The sequence below is a fragment of the Lactuca serriola genome, chromosome 1, assembly GCF_051521515.1.
Source record: "Lactuca serriola cultivar US96UC23 chromosome 1, Lser_US96UC23_V15, whole genome shotgun sequence".
Lineage (NCBI taxonomy): Eukaryota > Viridiplantae > Streptophyta > Magnoliopsida > Asterales > Asteraceae > Lactuca > Lactuca serriola.
This window is the reverse complement of record NC_136408.1, coordinates 151,695,866-151,719,011: the sequence shown is the minus strand read 5'-3', so window position 1 is coordinate 151,719,011 and position 23,146 is coordinate 151,695,866.

Sequence of the window (23,146 nt, the reverse complement as noted above, 5' to 3'; positions counted from 1 at the left end):
TGAGTCAAAACAGTTTCCATAATGTATTTTCTAAAAATATACTTTTTGGAGGATTAAAAACATAAATTTGAAGCTTAATGGGCTAAAAATGGCATTTTCGGCCCAATAGGGCCCAATATGCGAAATTTTCGGTTTTGAAGGGCCAAAACTGTGTTTTTCTGTAAAACAGTGGACTACTAGTGTTCCAAGTCCTTTTCTAAGGTTTAAAATGCTTTTCAATTTCATTAAGTTTTGATGTTAAAATGCCAAGAAAAATGGTTTAAGGACTAAACCGAAAATTAATTTACTTAAAGGGGTGAAAAAGTAAATTTACAAAATAAAGAGGGGTTGTAAACTGAAAATTTTCAATGTTAATTCAATACACTCGTTGTGAACCAAGACTGACACTACGACTCTCGATGAATTACAATACACAATATCACCAACAATCGTTATCAAACGAATTGATTCGGTCTCGAATCAATAACAAATCCAAAACTACTAACACTACGACGCTCAATACACACATGGAACTCTCGGAACTCTATACACTCGTGGAACTACTCTATACGTCGACGTACCTTCCTTAGGCCCAAAAGTTTCAAATCATGCTTGTTTGGCCTAGCTAGCCCGATGACATGATCTTTAGGCCCAAAGGATACTTGCTTACATGTAGTTGGGTCCAATACGACTTAACCTCGTGTAAAAGGACTTTCAATGGCAAACGTGCTGCTGGTCCCCTAGGGTCCTTCGGTGCTGCTAGTAAAGTCGGGAACTCACGATTGGGAGTTGGGCTTCGGGCCCTTCGCATTCGCAATGGTCTTGAATGACGTAGGGAAATACCGAGGGTTTCGCACCTTCTCCTTTTCCCTTCGGTCGTGGGACTACACAAGTCCGGGAGCGTTGGGTTATGTGAATAAGTGTGAGCGACGCCTAAGGGATTGCTTGTACGGTTGTCAACTGGACGTTTTCATTAACGTATGTTACAACAATTCACAACCCACTGTACACCCAATGCCTCCGGAGCTCAACGAATACCTCTAACATAACGAAATAACAAAACATAAACTAATTAAAGCAAAGTGATAGGAAAACGTCGGGTTTTCCTAGGGTTTTCAATTAATACACCTACGAACTACACACTGTGTTTTGCAAATCGTACGCTTACATCTATAGAAAACAAACAAGCATACTTATGGATCTTCACAAGCTTTTTCAGAAACTCTTTTCAGAAAATATCGGATTTTCTGGTGGTTTTCAAAGTTATACAAATCATTTTCACAAACATACTTATGAACTCACCAACATTTCATATGTTGACGTTTTTCAAAATACTTGTATTCTCAGGTAACAGATAAATCGAAGGGATAAGTGTACTCAGTGACGTTTTGCTGCTTGTTTAATTAGCACCCAACAATCTACTTTTTGGGGCATGTAATGTTACGGAACAATGTACGAAATGTAAACGCTACCAGTTGTAATATTCCAATGCTTGGTGATGTATGATGTTATGTTTCATGTATATTCATTGTGATGGTATTCAATTGAGTCACAACAGCCCCCGGACGTTTCCGCCGTCTGATTCGGCGGTGTGACAGTGATGCTGTTTTATAGTGGGATCCGCGAGTGATCAGAGGTTAAGTAGTTAGTTGAGGGATAAGTGGACGGGATTCAACGATGATGATTCAGTATGAGTGGTCTGTCAGGGATTCAGACCATCTCAATACAATAGATTTCAAACAGAGTGAATGTGATCTTGTTGCGAGAAATTCATTCACCTGTGGATTTTAGGGCTTTGCAAAGGTTGGTCACGGCTACCCTGAGAAGGCTAGGGCGTGCTAGGATGGTAACTGTGTTGCTAGAGTGGTTTGGCGTGTAAGAAATGGTAAGGAATGATTTCGAGGACGAAATCTAATTTAAGTGGGGGAGAGTTGTAACACCCTGTTTATTTATTAGATAAATAAATTAATTAATGAGCGAACAGAAACCCTAAAATAAATAATTATATATCAAATGATGGTCTTGTAGAGCCAACTGTCACACTTCAAGAGATTGGGGGTTAAAAGTGCAAAATACTGACTTAATTTGTAAGTATTAATGAGGGAGGGGACTAAATTGTAACTTCTGGGACTTCATTTGAAGGGATTTTAGAGGCTTAGGGGCTTTATTGAAAATTATGGGTTTTATTTGGTAGGAAATTATGGAAGGGAGGGCTAAAATGTAAGTTTTGGATTTCATTTGAAAGAGAATTGAAGGGTAGGGACTAATTCTGTCATTATGGTTCAAAGTTTTAAGGGAACCGGTATATATGGTGTTAGCGACCAGCAAACGTAACCCTAAGCGCCCTAATCCTCCAGCCGCCACCTTCTTTGTGTAGCCACCACTCCCATCGGCTCTTCTTGTTCTGATCAACCAAAGACCGTCGAGACCACTGCTGCCGGTGACGCCGTGAGTGGCTTGGAGGGCCACCGAGACCAATGATAGAGATGCGAACGATGAAGGGTGGGCTGCCAAATCCATAATAACACTGGAGCTTGCTTTTCTTCTCCATTTCTTCTCCGGTGGTGTCTATCGGGCGTCGGTTGGTCGAGGCTGCCTCTCCGTGTTTCCTTTTCTTCTTCCGCCAAGTCCGACGACAAAGCTGTAACTACAAGACCGATGACCTGCTGCTCCCGTAGACCGGTCGAACTGTCGTTTTCTCCTCCGCCTTCTAGCCATCGCGACACCACTGCTGCTAGCTACTACTGATTTCACTCCCGTTGACGTGCTTCGAGATCTCAGGCGACGATGGAGTGTGTGATACTTTACTGTCACCGGAAAAAGGGCTCGTGAGGACCTCCTTTTGTTAGGTGTTGCTGCTTGCCGCCGTATTGTTTTCTACCACCATCAACCACCGTGTGTGGGGCGGTTGTGGGTTACATTTTTGGTGTGTGCGTATTTGTTCCGATGGAGTGAACGGTGGAGTATTCGTTGTCTGGAAAACCCATAAAAAGCCACCGCCACCACCGTAAGGTGGTTGTTGCCACCATCTGCCACCGCCGGCCACCACAAGGTGGCTGTGTGTGTGTGTGTTTATTTGTTTAGTGTTTGTTATTTAGCATTGTGAAATGTAAATTACAGCTTGGAATAATAAAAGAAATTGAAAACCACCACCATAGGGTGGTGGCTGCCGCCTCCTGCCGCCACCGACCACCATGTCGGGTGGCGGTATGCTTTGCCTCGTTTTGATCGATTCGTTTGGGGTGCTTGAAATCCTAATGGGTCCAATGAAGCCTAATGGGCTTAGTGAAAACCCTAATGGGTCTAATGGACTCAAATTGACCCAATGCAAACCCTAATGGGCTTAATGATATTCTAGTGGGCCTAATAGGGCCAATAAAGCCTAATTGACCTAAAAGCCCAAAAAATTAATAATAGGCTAGTATTTGAGTTGGAAAACCCTAATGTCAATAAAACCTTAATTTGGGGAATTAATCAGGACACACGAGAATTATTTAATAACTGGAGATATTAAATAATGATCATTGGCAAAAATAAATCGAAGCAATATTGGACTTAATGGATTAAGTCCTTAATGGGTTAAGTGAGAAACACTTAACCCTAATCATGTTTTTATGTGAAGCCCTAATTTCACTAGGGCCATAGTTGGGCCTAGATGATTATGAGACATCGGGCCATTGAAATCCCAATTGTTTGGATTGGAATTAATGGTTGGGCCTTAGGGTAAGACCTTTTAAAGGTTGGGCCCAATTTGGAAAACTTGGCCATATGTTGGGCCTTGATTCCTAGTTTGACTTTGGGCCTATGGATTGGGCCATGGGCTTGAATAAAGCCAAGCAAGGGGGTAATGTAGTAATTACCCAAAGTATGTACTTATGGTTATGTAGTGGAACCCAATTATTAATTGGGTCTTATTTTGGTGTTTACAGTTGGAGAATCTGTCATCCAGCAGCTGGGGTTGAGTCAGCGGGACTTCAGCAGTGTGGGGTTGTGTCAACGGGACTTCAGCAGTGTGAGGTGAGTTACCTTCCAGTAGGGGTAGGTCTAAGGCCACAATGCCGACCCACCAACACGGGTAGTTGGTAGATAATTGTCTTTGTGATAATTATCTTGGTATGTTTATGTGATATGCTCATGTGATATGCTTATGAGATATGCTTATGTGATATGCTATGTGTGTTAGTGGTAGTAGCAGGGAATAGTTTTTTCCCTTAATCGGTCGTTAGGACCGAAGGGTAGATCAGTACCCCATATATGCTTGACTGTATGATTATACCCTATTATTGTATGATAGTGGTAGGGGGTGAAATAGTCCCCGGTTACCGATTGAAAGATACCAATGGCGGATACCGGTTGGAAGATACCGATGGCGGATACCGGTTGGATGATACCGATGGCAGTTACCGGTTGAAAGATACCGAAGGGGTATATAGAACCCTTTCAATGCTTTTCTTTTTGTTTATGATATGTTAGTATGTGATCAACATGTTTATGATGTTAGTATGTGATCAGTATGTTTATGATTTATTATTATGTGATAGTGGTAGGGGTGAAATAGTCCCCAGTTACCGGTTGAAAGATACCAATGGCAGTTACTGGTTGAAAGATACTGATGGTATTATGTGGTATGTGGTATGATGGGGGAACTCACTAAGCTTCGTTCTTACGATTTACAGTTTTGATTTCAGGTTCTTTGTTTTCAAAGGAAAGGACTCGGCTTGATCACAGCGCATCACACTATGTTTTCCGCACACGGGATCCTTGAGATTACACTCTGATATGGTTTTATGATACTATGTTTTGATTATTGATACTTTGGTTTTGACATGAGATATTATTATGAAAGTTTTTACATTGATTAGTTTTATACACTAACTTAATCAAAATGAAATTTTTAGCCTTGAATTTTGGGATGTTACACAAACATGAATCTTAGAGTTTCTTTCTAGGATGCATGGATGTGAAGTTGGAAACTTTATGTGATTTTCCCACATTGGGACATCAGATATATATTTTGGAACGCTGTAGTGGAAGTTAGGGGCTTAATGGGTCAAGACCCTCTTTAAAGAACTAGGATTTCGGGTTTTAAGCCTTATGGTTGGTTCTTATGGGTAAAGTGTGAAACTTTACCCTTCTAGACAACATTATGGAAGGGATCCGAAGTTTGGAGTCCTTGGATTCAATAAAAATGGCATAATGCCTTAAGTGGGTTGGCAGACTGGAGAACTCAACGAGTTCGTAGAGGAACACGGCGAGTTCGTTTGGGGTTTTTACGATTTTGTAGGATAAAAGGGGAAACTTGATGAATTGTAGGGAAACTCGACGAGTTGGATCACGATATCGCGATTCTGCCTTTGAGGGGAACTCGACGAGTTGGGTCAACTCGGAGTGCTGTCTTTGACTTTGACTTTGACCAAGGTTGACTCGTAGGGTTTGAAGTTTTGTGTTGAATCTAAGAAGTTGCTTATGTTTATGGACTAAGTGGAGCCAAGACTCGGAGCCAAGACCTTTTTAGCTACTATCAATAGTTAAGGTCAGTCTTGTCACCATACTTATGGATCGAAGGCACCAAGGCTGGCCCATTATTTTGTCACACCCCAAAACCGGAACGGCGGAAACGTTATGGGGCGGAGGACGTAATGTAATGTATCATAACAATGCAAAGTAGTAAACAAGCAACAACATCATCCATTGCATTAATAGTATAATTTTAATTACAAGTGTGTTCTTTCATAATATACAACAATAAAATGAATAATCAGAATAAGACAAGTCTTGACTGCTCCGTCTTCACAAACCTGGTCGTCGTACCTGTCTATTTGTGACTTGAGAATACAAGTTATTTTGAAAGCGAGTATCAGCCAAAAAGCTGGTGAATTCATAAGTATTAATGTGTCTTTGATTTGTAAAACTTGTAATGAAAGTCTTTGACGTTGTTTTGAAAGAAAGTCGTATAAGTATGTAAATGTTTGTAAGTAATGGAAAGCGCTTAAACAACCTTAGAAATCCCTATGATCCCTATAAAAGAAGTTTTCTACCAAGACCCTACTATTTTGAAAGTACACATCTCTATAAATGTGATGGTTTTTCCCTGTTTAACTATTAGTATAAAACTATAGTATACCTCATCGTTTATGTGTATGAGTCACAATATAAAGGTAATAAGGAAAATAGTTATTTATCTCAAATATATCCTACCTCATCGTTTATGTGAATGTGTCACAAAGTAAAGGAAGAAAATAATATAATAACTTAAGTACTATCCTTTTGCACTAGGATAACTAACGGTGTTAACTTAAGACATCTGTAGATGTACATTTACCTGTGTTGCTAATAGCTGGGTGTAGGAATAGTTAGTCCCTTAAAGTATACCTGCAATGGTATCAACCTAAGAAATCCATAGATGTTCATTACCTCTGTTGCTAATAGTTGGGCGCCGGAAGGGTTAGTCCCGTCTAGTAAGTAAGTAGTCTTCTCACGAGACCCACTGTAAGTAAGTAATAATACGATTGGTAGTCCCTATTCTACATTTGGGACTAAAGGTGACTTACGTAACGAATCGCTAGGTCGAAATCCATATTTATTACCAAATCATATATCTAAGCCCAAACTATACCTATAATAGCTCACTAGGGATATATGAACGTATACCTTTGCTACCCAAAGGTACTGAATCGACTGATCAGAACCATTTTGTCCGTATATGTACACATGATATATAACTAATATTTAAACGACCTTCAGACGGATACCCGATACCCTACCAGACCACATCCCAACGGGGAAAACGAAATAAAGCGGGTTAGCCTTCCTAAGTCCTTTAAGCATTACTTATATAACTATACATATACATGCATGCTTTTAACAAGGTATCTATGTAAAGGTCTCCATGTAAGTGTATCCATGTAGGTGTATCTAAGTAAGTGTATCCATGTAGGTGTATCCAAGTAAGTGTATCCATGTAAGTGTATCCAAGTAAGTGTATCTCTACAAGCAACATGTATTCGTATGGACTCATGAATGAACTGACTCTGGTGTAATTCCTTGTAATAGGAATAGCAAGTAGTATCTCCTAACTATACCTATAATAGTTACTAGAATGTGCAAGTATCAACGAAGGTATACCTTTGCTAGCCAAAGGTACTGAACTGACTGAAGGCACTTTTATGTCTACATATGTATACATGATATATAACTAATATTTAGACGACATTCGGACAGATAACCGATACCCTACCAGACCACATCCCAATGGGGAAAAGGAAATAAAGCGGTTTAGCCTTCCTAAGTCCTTTAAACATTACTTATATAACTATACATATATGGGCATGCATTTGATAATATAAAAGCATAAAAGGAGTTTTGTAAAACCTTTGAAAAAGATTAATATCTAAGAAAAGTTAGACTTGATGTCATTTTATAAAACGGTTTGAAAGTATTTTGTTTGAACATAGAGTTTAAGTATAAAGAAAACCTTTGTTTGAAATACTATAAGGTTGTACATAATTAGAATTTTATAGCCTTAGAATGCCTTGTGTAACCTTAGTTCCCGTTACTTATTTGGTTGTAGATTTTGGGCTGGAATCAGTTATTCAACTATATATCAATTCTGGGTTATGTGCAATTGGTATACTAAGAGCCATTGGTGATACTAACATAGATTTCTTTCGGACCAGAGCTATAGCTGAGGAGGAACCTAGGTTGATTACCTAGGAGTTTAGATGTGGCTTCTTTAAGCACATAGGTGTAGGTATTTCATTGCACCAAGAGAAGAGCGATTTTGTGACTTAGGATCATAAGAGGATGTCTAAGTACGGATAGGTATGGAAGGTAGTATGCGCCCGTACTACTGAAAGCATAGGATCCATATACGATTTAGAAAGAATCTCGAGGGTGCTGAGGAGCTACTTGGGGTGTGTTAGTGTAAGTGTATGTTTTAGCATGGTTTTGACCTTTTTCCTTGTGTATTTAAGTATGGTGGTTACCCAATGTTCAAACTCTAGCGATCCGGAGAGGCAGAGTACCAACTATGATGAGATCCATAGGATTATTTCCCTAGAGGTGGTCGTGGCGGTCAGGGAGGCTATCTTAGAGGTGTTTGGGTCTATCAAGATTGCGATGATTAAGATATTTGATGAGCAGTATTTTGCCATCACCGAGGTTGATTTTGTCGCAACCACCGTAGTTGTTGCTACCAATAGGCTGCATGGGGGTGATTCGATGTTGTACTGGGAGTTCAACAACATAAAGCCCCTAAAGTTTGACGTGATCAAGGACCTGATTTTAGCCATGTGGTGGATTTATGATGTTAAGGGATGCTTTTACACTTGCTTGTGTCCGAATGATCTAATCTTCACTTTGGCTGAACCTACTTCGCTTGGAAAAGAAGGACTGGTGGAAGTTCGTGACTACTGGTTACTGACCTACAGAGCGGGCCGCAGTGAAATGGGAGCATTTTGTTAAGATGTATTGTAATAAGTATGTTCCTTTGGTGGAGAGGGAGCGGCTAGCTTAGGAGTATCTGGAATTCAGAAAAATGACAAAGACGGTGACTGAGATCACTAGGAAGGTGCACAAGAGATCCCTGTTCTGCCCTGAGTACGCATTCTTTAAGAAAATGTGAATGACCTGGTATTTGAGCATGCTCAGTTGGGATGTTAGAGAGTAGTGATAAAGTCCCAATATCAGATATCAGCTGAGCTATAGTCCAATGCTAGAATGAGGGAGATTGAGTTTGAGTTTTAGGCGAAAGAGACTTAGGTGGATACACAAAGGAGAGATAGGAGGCCACTCTAGTCGCATGTAGTGAGCAGGCGGTTCAAACCTGTTGATTCGAGATCAGGAGGTCAGATGTAACATCCTAAAAGTCAAAAAAATTTAAAACTTTTCAAAAATAACCAAAACCCATCATTGTTTATAGGAGGACCATTGATTCAAATTATTACTGAAAATCAAAGTTTTCCCTAAGAGTCAATAATACAAAAACACAAAGATGTGCACAATCACGCATTTGTTTTCCGTGATCATCACAAGTACCTGAAATAATAAACTAAAATTGTTTGCCACAGTTTAGCGAGTTCCCCCAAGGTACCATCACACAATGTATAAAATAAATAAATTAGGATGTTGGGTCCACAACCTCCCGGTTAGATTACCCTGGCACACAACCTCCCGGATGGATTGTCCTGCCTACCACATATTGGGTCCACAACCTACCAGTTCGATTACCCTTGGCCCATAACCTCCCGGTTGGAATGTGATATGTGTATTTTTATATATATTTTTATGCACTTTATCTTAATATTTTGGCCTTATTTATTATATTTTAGAACTAAAAAGTACTCATAATACTTTGAATTAGGTGTTGCAGCTATTCGTTGTCAATAAAGCACAAAAGAAAAGACTGAAGCGGAAATCGGACTTCGAAGCTTAAAGGAATTAAACTGCTGAATTAGAGGATTACGCCCCGCGTTAATAACCGTTACGCGCCGCGTAACGACCAAAGTGGATTACGCCCCGCGTACCTTAAGGTTACGCCCTGCGTACACGCTTGCACCGGATAGACTTGATCGCGAGTAAATCTTGATTACGCACCGCGTAATCCTATGTACGCCCAGCGTACTTAGGTCGGCTACAAAGACTATAAATGTCGATTTTCAGCTAACCAGGAAGGGGGAATTTGACTTCTAACCTAATTTAGTCGACAATTAACTTCTATTAAGCCGTTTTGAGGGTCTAGAAGGCGGCCGGAAGGCCGTTAAGCTAACGGGAGCGGAGATTGGAAGGATTGGAGAGCGGATACATGTCGGTAATCATATGGATTGCTAACGTGACCATGTTTAGCATTCCATTGTGGTATTTTTTTGTATTTAGTTTCTGATTTGGGTGTAAAAACCTTTTACTTTGTGTTTATGATTGAATGAAGCTTTGATTATTAGACTAATTGCTATATTAAATAGTTTATTTGTGTTTAATTTATCTTGCCAAGCTTGTTAAAAGATCCTCATGTGTTAATGATGATTATTTTCTATTAATTGTCAAGTGAATTAAGTTGTATGAACATCTGCTTGATTTGCTTGTCTCTTATGATTTTTGATGACCATCGAGAGTATAAGACTAGAAATAACGAATGTGAAACTAGAATTAACTTGGGATAAGTAAGTTAATGTGTGAGCCTTGTTTGATGACCATCAACAAGAGGTTAATTAAATGTCTAAATTGATTAACTATATTTACAAGTCTTGCTTGATACGAACTGAACACTAGGAAGCATGTTAGTTTAACCAATTGATCACTGTTTAAATTGACTTGTTTGCTAAAGGATTAGTTATAGTGAACGCGAATCTAATCATTTTAGGAATCGGTGAACATGAATAAATGAATTTGTGTATGCAATTTTGTATGTTTTTAAGGTGTAATTTGTCTAAACCAAAGTACCTGAAGAGATTTGCTTTCCTGTTAGTTTATCGAAAGTAGTTAATTAATTGTTAGTTTGATATTTATTAATTCTTTTTGTGTAACCTGTAACCTATAATTAAATATATTAAATTAATCCACCGTTCCCTGTGATCGACACTCGACTTACCTAAGCTATACTGTAATCTGACTAGGTACACTGCCTATAAGTGCATAGATAGTCTAAGTTTGTCATTAATTTTGTTTATTTGATTATTCGTTATTTGTTTTTAGTTAGTTTTTATTTTTAGTTTGATTTTCGATGATATCATTTCACTTGTCGGGAAGGTTCTTGTTTTTATTTTGCAGGAATTTGGGATTGTACACATTGCTTGACGTTACTTTTTGCATGGGTTTCGAGAATGAAAGCGATTAGGGAATTCTTGACCTGCTTAGCCTACTACTTTGTCGATTTGTCCAACTCAATCCATGAGGCGTAGTATAGCAAGGCGTATTGTGGTGGTTAAGTGGAAGACCGAGCTCTTGCTGTTTTTGACTAGTTAGGTCACTTCTTGTTCCACTTTTAGTTAAAGGTGCAAGGAAAACAAAGGAAATATTCTAACGGGTCCCGAAAGCGGGTATTTTCGTAAACCAATTCTTGCATGCAAAGGTTTTTGATCAACCATTGTCGTTTGATCTCGACAAAGATAAGTGGTTATGACGTCTCATATTTTTTATCACTCATCGTGAAGTCATCATTAGCTAAAGAAATTAAAAAGAAAAAAAATAATTAATTTAAGTCCCTAGATTAAATAATTAAAAGAAAAGGAAGTTAAATTAAAGAAATTTGAAAATTTTCAAATACAATTACGCCCCGCGTAAGTCTACTTACGCCATGCGTAATGTGCCCGGATCGCGGATGAACATTTCAGGGAGTTGAGGTACGCCCCGCGTACCCTCGTGTTACGCCCCGCGTACATTAACGACCAGGTATATATCTCTTGACCCTTTGACTTCGCTGTTATTTTCAAACCCAATTCCTTTCTCGCATAAGCTGTGACGGCAACACTCTCCAAAACTTTCGATTGTGCTTCGTTCTTGTTAAATTCGACACTCAAGTAAGTTTTTTCGGTTACTCAATGTTTTAGATATGTGTTTAATTTGATGAAAAAAACCTGCAAAATGCCTTTGCTCGCAAACTAGGGTTTATATATTTCTTGGATTAGGGCCGATTTCGCACATGCATGTGTTGATTAAAGCTTGAATGGACCGATTTCGGTTAATAAACTAAACCCTCGGACCTAATTTTGTCTTAATCCCGTCCCACACCATAGATTTGACCTCGGGGACGTACGCCAAGCGTACCCCTGTTGACTTCGAGTTCTTGACTGACTTCGAGTTCTTGACTGCTACACTTGATTGTCACTAGTTACGAGATAATGGGGATTAATTTTTAAGGGTGGTCACGTTTTTTGTTCTTACTGCATTTGGACCACGAAAATATTAACAGTCTGTTGCCCCTGCTGTGTTTATTTTTTATGTGGGTTATGATTTTTGCACAAGAAAAGGGACTGGAACACAGATTCGTGCACTTGGACGTAGGCCCAGCGTACTGTCCCTATCCAGTTCCATTTTGTTGGTTTAAAAGGTTGTTAATTCTGTGAAATGGTGTTTGGTTTTGTGTTTCTATTTGTTTGTGTAGATTATGGCTCGAAGGACACAAAGAACCAACCCACCCGAGGATGTGACCGATCATCGTTTTTTACAATTTCCGCAAACGCTGAACGATGCTACCCGGGAGCGTTATGTCACCAATTTGAGCTTGCTTCTCACAAAGGAGATTGATATTGCACCTTCATTCGATTGGGAATTGGCTACCAGGACTGGACTTGCTGCATTGATCCAGGAATTTTTGCAATACACACACTCGGACGCGAGTGGTGTAGATTTGTTTGTGTGTCAGGGATGGGCACGTTTGTTCAGGATCCAGGAGCCTGTATATCGGGAGTTTTTGCTGGAGTTCTACGCTACAGTTTCCTATGATCCTAGGAAGGAACTCGATGACAGGACAGCCTTTGCTTTCAAACTGGGAGGAGTGAGCCGGGAATGCAGCGTGATAGAGCTTGCTACTCGGGTGGGTATTTACACAGCCGATGAGACGAGGAGTGTCCACTTCCCGACATTTCTTGCTGACTGTCTCACGGACCGGCCAGAAGACTATAACGAGAACACTTTTTGGGCTGAGATTACGGGAGGAGTTTATACACCATCTACTGCTCGAGGGGGGATGATTCGGTCTACTACATACCAAATGTTGCACCGGTTGATTTCTATGTCTCTCACGCATCACAAAAATAGTGAGAGAGTGCCTTCGACGGACCTATATTTCCTATGGGCACTAGTTACTCCAGGAAGGCACCTAAACCTTCCCGTTGCGTTAGCTGCATATTTGGGACGGAGGGCCAGGGGACTTCGGGGGGATAGCCCGATATGTAGAGGGCATTTTATCACACGGTTAGCTCGGTCATATCAGTTGCTGACGCGTGAGATCACAAGATCGACGGTGTTTCACGACATGAGGCCGATGAGTCTTCAGCTATTGGAGTCGATGCGCGTATTATAGCGGGGTGGTGATGGTGTTTTGAGGGTTCGAGCAGATGATGTGGCAGATGAGGAGGGTGCCGTCGAGCCACAGCCGAGACGGGTCCAGCGGCGTTGACCTGCTCCTCGGGGAGCGCAGCAGGGACCTGAGCGGGAGATTGATATGCGCTACCTGGCTCAGGGTATTGACCGTCTTGACATGAGGGTCTAGAACCTTAGCGAGTATGTTGCACATGTGGACAGACAACAGCAGTGGTATGGGGATGCGTTGAACGCATTCTTTGCCCACCAGGGGTTTCAGTATTCGGTTCCCTTTCCACCACCATTTCAGTTACGATATGATGAGGCCGGTACTTCTGGGACACAGCCACATGATGATGGAGATGACAAGTTATCCTTTTTTTATTTTGTTTATTTTTTTGTTTTGTGTTATTTTTAGTTTAGTTTAGTTTTTTTTAGTATTTGGTATGTAATTAAACTTTGATTTAGTTTGTTTTACTTTTGTTTTCCATGTTGATGCTCTTTGGTTGTTTAGATTTCTGCAGAATTTTCGCCCTTAGGAAGCTGGCAGTAAGTTCAGCAGCTAGGTCCGACTGTTGCTAGAGAGAGCAGTGAGAGAGTTGAAGATTATAGTCGAGACCCACAATTTGTCATAAGTGTGGGGTGCATATTTATTTCGTGAGCAATCGTTTGGAAGATTGGCATTTTCAAAATGTTTTGACTCTTATGATATGGATGAGCAGTTCTCACACCATAGAGTTTTATTTCGACGCGAGGAAGAAATATCGTCCCGGCTGCCATGACATGGTTGACACTTTCCTATGTTGTGGGGGATTTTTCATCGCGAGAAGAGGATATCATTCTTGACGAGACGACGTGGTCGACACTTTCCCACGTCATGGTTACTATACATTGCATTTATTTGCAATATTTTGCACCACATTTTCGAAGATGGCGGTCTTGATTTTATTTTCGGCAAATTCAAAAGCAGCAGTTCCAGTTTTCAGTCTTTTAGCGATATTTGGAGCAACTTATAGCAGCCCCATTCGATCTCGCCACAACTACCTAGGGGAGTCTGTTCCTTTTTCTCCCTTTTTATGTTCTTAATTTGTTTTAGCATACAATGAGGGCATTGTATGAAATAAGTGTGGGGTAGGGGTCGGTAAAAGTAAATTAAAATTAAAAGAATAAATGAAATTGCTAGAAAATCTAGTGATAATTTAAATTTTTGCTAATATTGTATGAAATGATCCGATGAGAACTCAAATGTTTAGTTGAGCCAATACACGTTATAGTGCATTTGTGGCCTCCCTTATTTTAGTGAAATCATGGAACAAAAACATAACCCCACTTGGTTTAAGGGATGCAATATGTTTAGCAGCCTAAACCTGAAATGTATCCAGGAAAATTATTATCATTAACCAATAAAGGTTGAGGTTGAGCGCCTCTGCTTAAGCATGTAGGTTTTGAGTGAAAAAAGTGAGATACATGTAAAAAAAAAGAATTACGAGTAAAGTGTGAAGAATTTTGGAGCAAATAAAGTGAAGATCAAAAGATCAAAATTCCAAGAAATTCAAAAGTTGAAGATACCAGAAATCAAATCAAATAAGGTGGTGAATTCAAAGAGATCAAAGATCAAATTATCAAGAAAATGAAGAATTCAAATAGAGCTCCATAGTGGTATCGATAATTGTAATTCTAGATTATGTATACTTAGGTTGCTCAACTAAAAATACCTTGAGGTTAGGAGGTTTTCTGCGGATGGATTCGGAGGGTTGCATAAAATGAGCATTGTTCGGAAAAAATGGGCGAGTGTTTATGAAGATTGTGAGTATTTAAAATATGGGGGGGTACTTTAGGAAAATTTTAGACACAAATGTATGCGTTGAGGTCTTGGCATAATGGTTGAGTTTTAAATGGGTTGTTTAGTGCAGTATTGGTAAAATAAAAGTAAATTTGCTTGGGGGCAAGCAAAGGCTAAGTGTGGGGTATTTTGATATGTGTATTTTTATATATATTTTTATGCACTTTATCTTAATATCTTGGCCTTATTTATTCTATTTTAGAACTGAAAAGTACTCATAATTCTTTGAATTATGTGTTGCAGCTATTCGTTGTCAATAAAGCACAAAAGAAAAGACTGAAGTGGAAACTGGACTTCGAAGCTTAAAGGAATTAAATTGCTGAATTAGAGGATTACGCCCCGCATCAATAACCGTTACGCGCCGCGTAACGACCAAAGTGGATTACGCCCCGCGTACCTTAAGGTTACGCCTGCGTACACGCTTGCACCAGATAGACTTGATCGCGAGTAAATCTTGATTACGCACCGCGTAATCCTATGTACGCCCAGCGTACTTAGGTCGGCTACAAAGACTATAAATGTCGATTTTCAGCTAACCAGGAAGGGGGAATTCGACTTTTAACCTAATTTAGTCGACAATTAACTTCTGTTAAGCCATTTTGAGGGTCTAGAAGGCGGCCGGAAGGCCGTTAAGCTAACGGGAGCGGAGATCGGAAGGATTGGAGAGCGGATACATGTCCGTAATCATATGGATTGCTAACGTGACCATGTTTAGCATTCCATTGTGGTACTTTTCTGTATTTAGTTTCTGATTTGGGTGTAAAAACCTTTTACTTTGTGTTTATGATTGAATGAAGCTTTGATTATTAGACTAATTGCTATATTAAATAGTTTATTTGTGTTTAATTTATCTTGCCAAGCTTGTTAAAAGATCCTCATGTGTTAATGATGATTATTTTCTGTTAATTGTTAAGTGAATTATGTTGTATGAACATCAGCTTGATTTGCTTGTCTCTTATGATTTTTGATGACCATCGAGATTATAAGACTAGAAATAACGAATGTGAAACTAGAATTAATTTGGGAATAAGTAAGTTAATGTGTGAGCCTTGTTTGATGACCATCAACAAGAGGTTAATTAAATGTCTAAATTGATTAACTATATTTACAAGTCTTGCTTGATACGAACTGAACACTAGAAAGCATGTTAGTTTAACCAATTGATCACTGTTTAAATTGACTTGTTTGCTAAAGGATTAGTTATAGTGAACACGAATCTAATCATTTTAGGAATCGGTGAACATGAATAAATGAATTTGTGTATGCAATTGTCTATGTTTTTAAGGTGTAATTTGTCTAAACCAAAGTACCTGAAGAGATTTACTTTCCTGTTAGTTTATCGAAAGTAGTTAATTAATTGTTAGTTTGATATTTATTTATTCTTTTCGTGTAACCTGTAACCTATAATTAAATATATTAAATTAATCCACCGTTCCCTGTGATCGACACCCGACTTACCTAAGCTATACTGTAATCTGACTAGGTACACTGCCTATAAGTGCATAGATAGTCTAAGTTTGTTAGGTTATAAATATTAAAATTAGTGGGTACTTTTGTGCACATCAGAATGCCCTGGCCCACAACCTCCTAGTTGGATTGCTCTTGTCTGTTGACTGACAACACGAAGCAGTAGTTTCTGTTGGAATAGTGTCTAAGGCTACAACTATATTAGGCAAGTATTTGACCCGGTTGAGCATGGTCCTTTTGGGTTGCCTTCACCATAGCAACTTGACAGGATGATTTATAATGAGAGAAAGAATATTATTAATATATTATAAGAATAATATAAGGAATAATAATATTGTTATTTAATTAATATAAGTCATAAATTGATTTGGAATTAATTTGGTGACTTAAAGAGATTAATTAAATAAAGGGGTATAAACTGTCAATTGTTTGATAGTTGCACTTTGGGCTAAATATCCTTTATGGATAAGGGGTGGACGATTTCTAGGGCTAAGGATAGCTATAAAATCGTCCAAGGATTATCATGGAAAGGATTTGGATTGCTTAGGGCTTAAGTTATGCAATTAGGGTTTAAGGGTAAAACCCTAGAAGCCTTACTAGTATAAATAGACCCTATGGGTTGAGGGAATTCGACACACTTGTCTCTAAAGAAACCCTAGCCGAGTTCTTCCTCCACTCTCCTCTCTCCTAAATCATCTTCTTGCTAGTTGGTGTTTGTAAGCCATTAGAGGAGTGACAATTGTGATTCTAAAGCCTCAAAGACAACAAGATCAAGCAAGGGATTCAAGGTAAACTTCTAATCTCTGATTTCATATTGTTCTTATTGTATATTAGCCATTAGAAGTCTTGGACTCAATGTATGATCAATTAGAGAAACCTAGATCCAAGCAGGGTTGCATGTGCACATAGGGATGTTCATATGGCTAAAACCCATCAGTGGTATCAGAGCCTAGATTGGTTTCTATTGAATTCATACTTTGATTGCTTGTTTGTTGCTGAAAAAATCGTTTTTTTTGTCCTCTGGCTAAAGAACTCGGCGAGTCCCATGGTGGTACTCGGCGAGTAGGCTCAACTCGGTGAGTCCATCTAGGTACTCGGCGAGTTCGAGCGTCAGAAGGAGGAAACTTCGGGATTTCTTGCTCTTTATCTTTGATATACTTGCCTTAATCATATTAGATCAATATAAATCCGATTTTATGATATATATGAGTACATTCTTGAGCTAATTGAATATATTTATCAATTAATTAAATATTTGTTTCCTTATGTGATAATTGATTAATTAATTTAATTAAATTGGTAAATTGTTTTGCAAGAAATCATTAAATAAATCAAATATGGATAATTTTGGAATTAATTGTTAATTAAGATTATTTGTATTTGATCCTCTATGTTTTAAAAGTTTAAAACTTGCCCTCAAGTTTTGAAATTTATGTTTTGTGATTAAAAGTTTAATTTAGACAATTTTAATTTCAAACCCTAGAATTTTACAAGTTTAAAATCCAACCCTAACTAATATAATATTACAAGATTAATATATATATATATATATATATATATATATATATATATATATATATATATATATATATATATATATATATAATTAAAATGCTAGTCTTACCGTTAGTAGGCCTCATTCACGAAGCCGGTCTATAAGGTGGGTATAAGGTTGCTGCCTATAAAATGGCGCTTAATGGGTGTACAGTCACACCCACCGCTTGCTTGATTGGTGGAGGGTCGTTAGCCGAACGGGTAGGATAGGGCAACCTCATCTCTTCATTAAAAGTATAATATGAAATACAAAGTAACTACATGTTTTTCAAAAAATTTCCCAATCTTAGTTACATCAGGAAAAGTGAATTGATGCAATCCCATGAAATTACACTTTGCACCCTTGCTAAGAAGTTAGTGGAGCGCGTGTGGTTTACCGGCACACTAATTGGTTCTAAGCAAAGGTGGCAAAGGGTGATTCATTGTTTATCATAGTTCGATGGAGCGTGTGTGGTTTACCGGCACATCGAATAGGTGATCGTTACAATGAAGGCACCATGTAAATTTGCATGGTAATTCACACCCACGTTGTGATCCTCGGTATCCCAGTCACAAACGAGAGGGGCATATCGAGATTTAAACATGCCATTGAAAAGTTTCAATGAATCTCATCTAAACCTAGGAATTCTCAATACATTTAGGACTTAAAGTTATGTTTTGTGGTGGAGAATTAGTGAATCGTCATTCACTTACCTTCAAATTGTTTGCATGTTAGATTACGGCATCCCTTTTCTAATATGTAAATATTGTTGTTGGATCCTAGCCCTAGTTTTCTTATTGGGTGATAATTAGGGATTCATATTCTAATCTATCTTTGTCCTTTCTATTTGTAGATGTCAAACTCAAACAAAGCTGCTGCTAGTTCATTCACATTGATGAGCCTTTGTCAAAAGGTTACTTTCGATGGGACGAACTTTAGCGAATGGATAAGATACATTCGAACAATTGCTCGCTATGAGGACAAGGAGTATGTCCTCGATGAGAAGCTCGAGAAAATCAACCCTGAAATCGCTACTCCGGCTGAAATGACCGCTTTTGATAATCACGAGCATGATGCAACGAAGGTACATTGCTTCATGATAGCCACCATGAATGCCGAATTCCAAAAGTCCTATGAGGACATGTATCCATATGAAATGCACCAAGACTTGTTGGAGAGATACCACCAGAACGCGAGGCAAGAGCGTTACGAGATTTTCACTAACATGATTTCCGCTAAAATGGGTCATGGAGAATCTCTTACCGTGCACCTGCAAAAGATGCAAAGGTATGTCGATCGTCTTTGCAAGTTGAATGTTGACTTTGGGGAAGACTTGGCGATCGACATGGTGCTTCACTCTTTGCCTCCGTGTTCTAATCAATTTAGGATGACCTACCACATGAACAAGGAAGAGGTCACCCTAAGCAAGCTCCAAGGTCTCCTTAGGGTTGCTGAAAGCAACCTAAAGGACAAGTCTGTTGCACCCACTCCCAATCCACCCGCTGCTCCTGTTTTGGCCATTGGGCAAGGAAGAGGTAAGAAGAGGAAGGCTCCGTCTAAGAGCCACAGCAAGGGAATGTCCCGAGATGGTTCCTCTTCTAGTGGGACCAAAGTTGATCCTGCTAAACCCTGTCCTAACCCTAAGGAGGCAGAGTGCCATCATTGCCATAAAACAGGGCATTGGAAGAGAAGCTGCCCAGACTACCTGCAAGCCATAAAGGAAGGAAAGATCAAGCCGTCTTTCGCAGGTATATATACAATTAAATCTAACGATTCATCTCATGCTATTTCTTGGGTCCTTGATACCGGTTGTGGTTACCATATTTGTTCTGAATTACAGGGACTAAGAAGAAATAGAGATGTGGAGCATGGAAGAATAAATCTAATCATGGGGAACAGAAGATCGTCGCCTGTGACCAAGATTGGAGTGTATTCTTTAGTGCTTAGGAATGGTTTATCTTTTGATTTGAACAATTGTTTGTATTCGCCAGAAATGGCTAGAAACATCATTTCATTTCATGGTTTGTTTAAACAAGGTTTTAGATTTTCTTTTAATAATGAGAATGGTTCTATTCTTGCTTATCTAAATGGTGTCTTATATTTTGAAGCTATACCATGTAATGGAATTTATGAAACTGTTATGATTGTAGATAACTTAGGAAATGATGTTTCATGCATGGATTCTTCCAATGGTATCATCATGTCAGCATGGAAGGGATAGAGTTGGACTCAGAAAGGGAGCATGTTAAGTCTTAGCAGTGAATTCGGTGAAGGATATGTCTGGCAAGGAAAATGATAGTAGTGCGATACCGGGTCGAGATATCGGTGGTTCAAGGTTATATCTAGCTCGTATGAGTCAAAGTGATTGTTGTAATCTGGAATGAGTGAAGTACCATGGAGTGGTACTCGGTTGATAAGTGTGGTTATCAGAGCATGAAGCTGGTGGCTGGCTTGAGGCGGTGGTCAGGACACCGCAGGGGAAGAGTTGGGTTTATAGGGTTTCAGTTGTAGTGACTGGAGAAACCTGGATCGGTTAGTGCGAGTAGGTGCATTGCAAGAGTAGTTTCTAGAATTGTATGATGCAGTAGGCTTCGAGGAAAAAGCCTAATTTAAGTGGGGGAGAATTGTAACATCCCAGAAATTTAGAAGTAAAGTTGAAGGGCTAAAAGTGTAAATAAGAAGGTTGACTCAGCAAGTCGATGGTTAGATTCGGCGAGTCGAGTCGCGTTGCGGGTCACATGTTAAGTGACCATCTCGGCGAGTCGCATGGGTGGACTCAGCTAGTTGGTGCTGTATGGAGAAAACTCTAATCCCAGGGGTTGAGCCCTTTATAAATAACATAATACCCTCTCCCCAGCCTCTTTACTCTCCCTTGAAGTCCAGAAACCCTAATATTCGTTTGTGAGAGAATTAAAGAGTATTTGGATCTTGAAGGTGTGTTGTTGAAGAGATTCTTGAAGATTAAGAGGCTTGGAGCAAGGGGCATTGCAAGGCTTTGGCTTATTCTTCTGTTGGAGTCTTCTCTTGAGGTAATGATTCGTTGCTTGAGCTGTTATCCATCTAGATCTATCATTATAGGGATTTTTGGAAGTATGTCTAGTGCTATCTTAAGTTTTGAGGTTGGATCTGTGGTTGCTACCTCAGATCTAGAGTAGTGATGACCTAAAAGAGCATAAAGTCCCTGTTCAAGAGTTGTTGATGAAGCCTTTTGGTCCCAAACCTTAGCCCAAGAGTGTATTATGCTTAGATCTCTTTGTATTCACGTAAAGTTTGCAACTTTACATGAGGAACAGCTTGTAGAAGGGTAGATCTATGGATTTGAGCCCCTGCATGGCTTGAAAAGCCACTGAATGGATTAACAACTAGTGGTACTCGGCTAGTCACATGGGAGTACTCGTCGTGTTGTTTGAAGATAGGAAGAAACTCGACGAGTTGGAAGAACAACTCGGCGAGTTGGTTGAGGATAGCCTTGGACTCAGTGAGTCTGTTCTTGGTTGAGCTGTAAATCGGTGAATCGAGGGACGACTCGGTGAGTTGAGCAGAAAGTGAGTCAGAGTTCGTCGGACTCGGCGAGTCTTGAGGCGACTCGGCGAGTTGGGTCGCGATATGGGAGTTTTCAGAGCATAGGGACTCGACGATTCAGCGGGCTGACTCAGCGAGTAGAGTTAGTCAGGAAGTTTGACCTTGACTATGGACTTTGTCTTTGTCCAAGAGTTGACCAGTTGGCTTCCAGGGGTATTTTGGTAATTATTGGTATTTATTGAGTTCAATCTTTTGGTATTATCAGTGGTGGAGTTCGTGTCGGAGGTTGGATCAGCGTGATCTTATCTTTTCAGTCAGCAGTTGCGAGGTGAGTTATCCTCACTATATCAACAAGGTCTAAGGCACCAAGGCCGGCCCTTTATCGGATTGTAATCCGGGTATCGTTTTTATGTTATTGCTTTGCTATGTTTGCATCCTGGTAGTTAGGATGGTATATGTTAGAGACCTGGTTAAGGTCAGTATCCTGGTATATAGGATGATGCTATGCTAGTGATCGGTTAGGTTGGTATCCTGGTTAGGATGATGTTATGTTATGTGATCTGCAAGATTGGTTTGATTGGATGCGTATTGTTATATGATTGTATGTTTATGTGCACATGGTTGTTGGACTGGGGTTGGGTTGAGGCGGGTCCTGCTTTGTGTTGTATGCCAACATACTCAGGGCGGACCGGTTATCCCGAAGGCCCAGCGAGCAGTTCGGATAGGCTGTAGGCCCCGCGAGGGCGGACCAGACGTGCCGAGGCTCGGAGAGTGGAGCAAGCTGACTGAAGATGTGCTGCGGGCGGACCATTCATACTGTAGACTCAGAGAGTGGACTAGGTGGGTTGAAGGCCCGGTGTGGGCGGACCAACCACACTGCAGACTCGATGGATATGGCTAGACTCGGAGGGTGGACCAGGTGGACTGAAGGCCCGGTGTGGTGGACCAGTCACACAGTAGACCCGAAGTGCATGGTTGTTCTGTTTGGTTATGATATGTTATGCGTGGTATGTGTGCATGGTATTTTAGGGGTATCTCACTAAGCTTTCGGGCTTACAGTTTTGGTTTAATGTTTTTCAGGTACTTCAGGAGACCGTGGCAAGGCGAAGGCGTGATCGTATCGCTCCTCATGTTTATGTTTTATGATATGGTTCTGGGAAGACTCTGATGATAATTGTATTGAAAACCTTTTTGTAATAACTTAACGAAACTGGGTTGTTTTTGAAAAGTTTAAATTCGCTTGAATTTTTAGAGCGTTACAACTACAAGGTTTCTTGTGTTGCATGTACAACATAGGAGTGTTAGAATGCTTTAAACCCATCAACAATAACACATAATCAACTATTGGGCCTTTCCCACTGCATCGGACCGGAGTCCGGAAACTGCATCATACCGAAGTCCAAAAACTACATCGGACCAAAGTCCGGAACTAATCGGGTCCTTGCCCCCTGCATCACACCGAAGTCCGGAAACTGCATCGGACCAAAGTCCGTAACTAACTGGGACCTTGTTCCTTGCATCGGACCGAAGTCCTGAAACTTACTGAGCATAACATAGCATAGCATAAACATATCAACTAGCATAAGCACATATATTGCATATTGCACCAGACCAAAGTCTGGAACACAAAACACAAAGACATGCTTAAATCACAAAGACATCAAGCACACTGAACTACTGCATCGGACCGATGTCTGAAATTACTGCTAACTAGACAGGTCGGCATTGTGGTCGTAGACCGGTTCCTACTGGAAGGAAAACTCACCTCGTAACGTTGGCTGCTG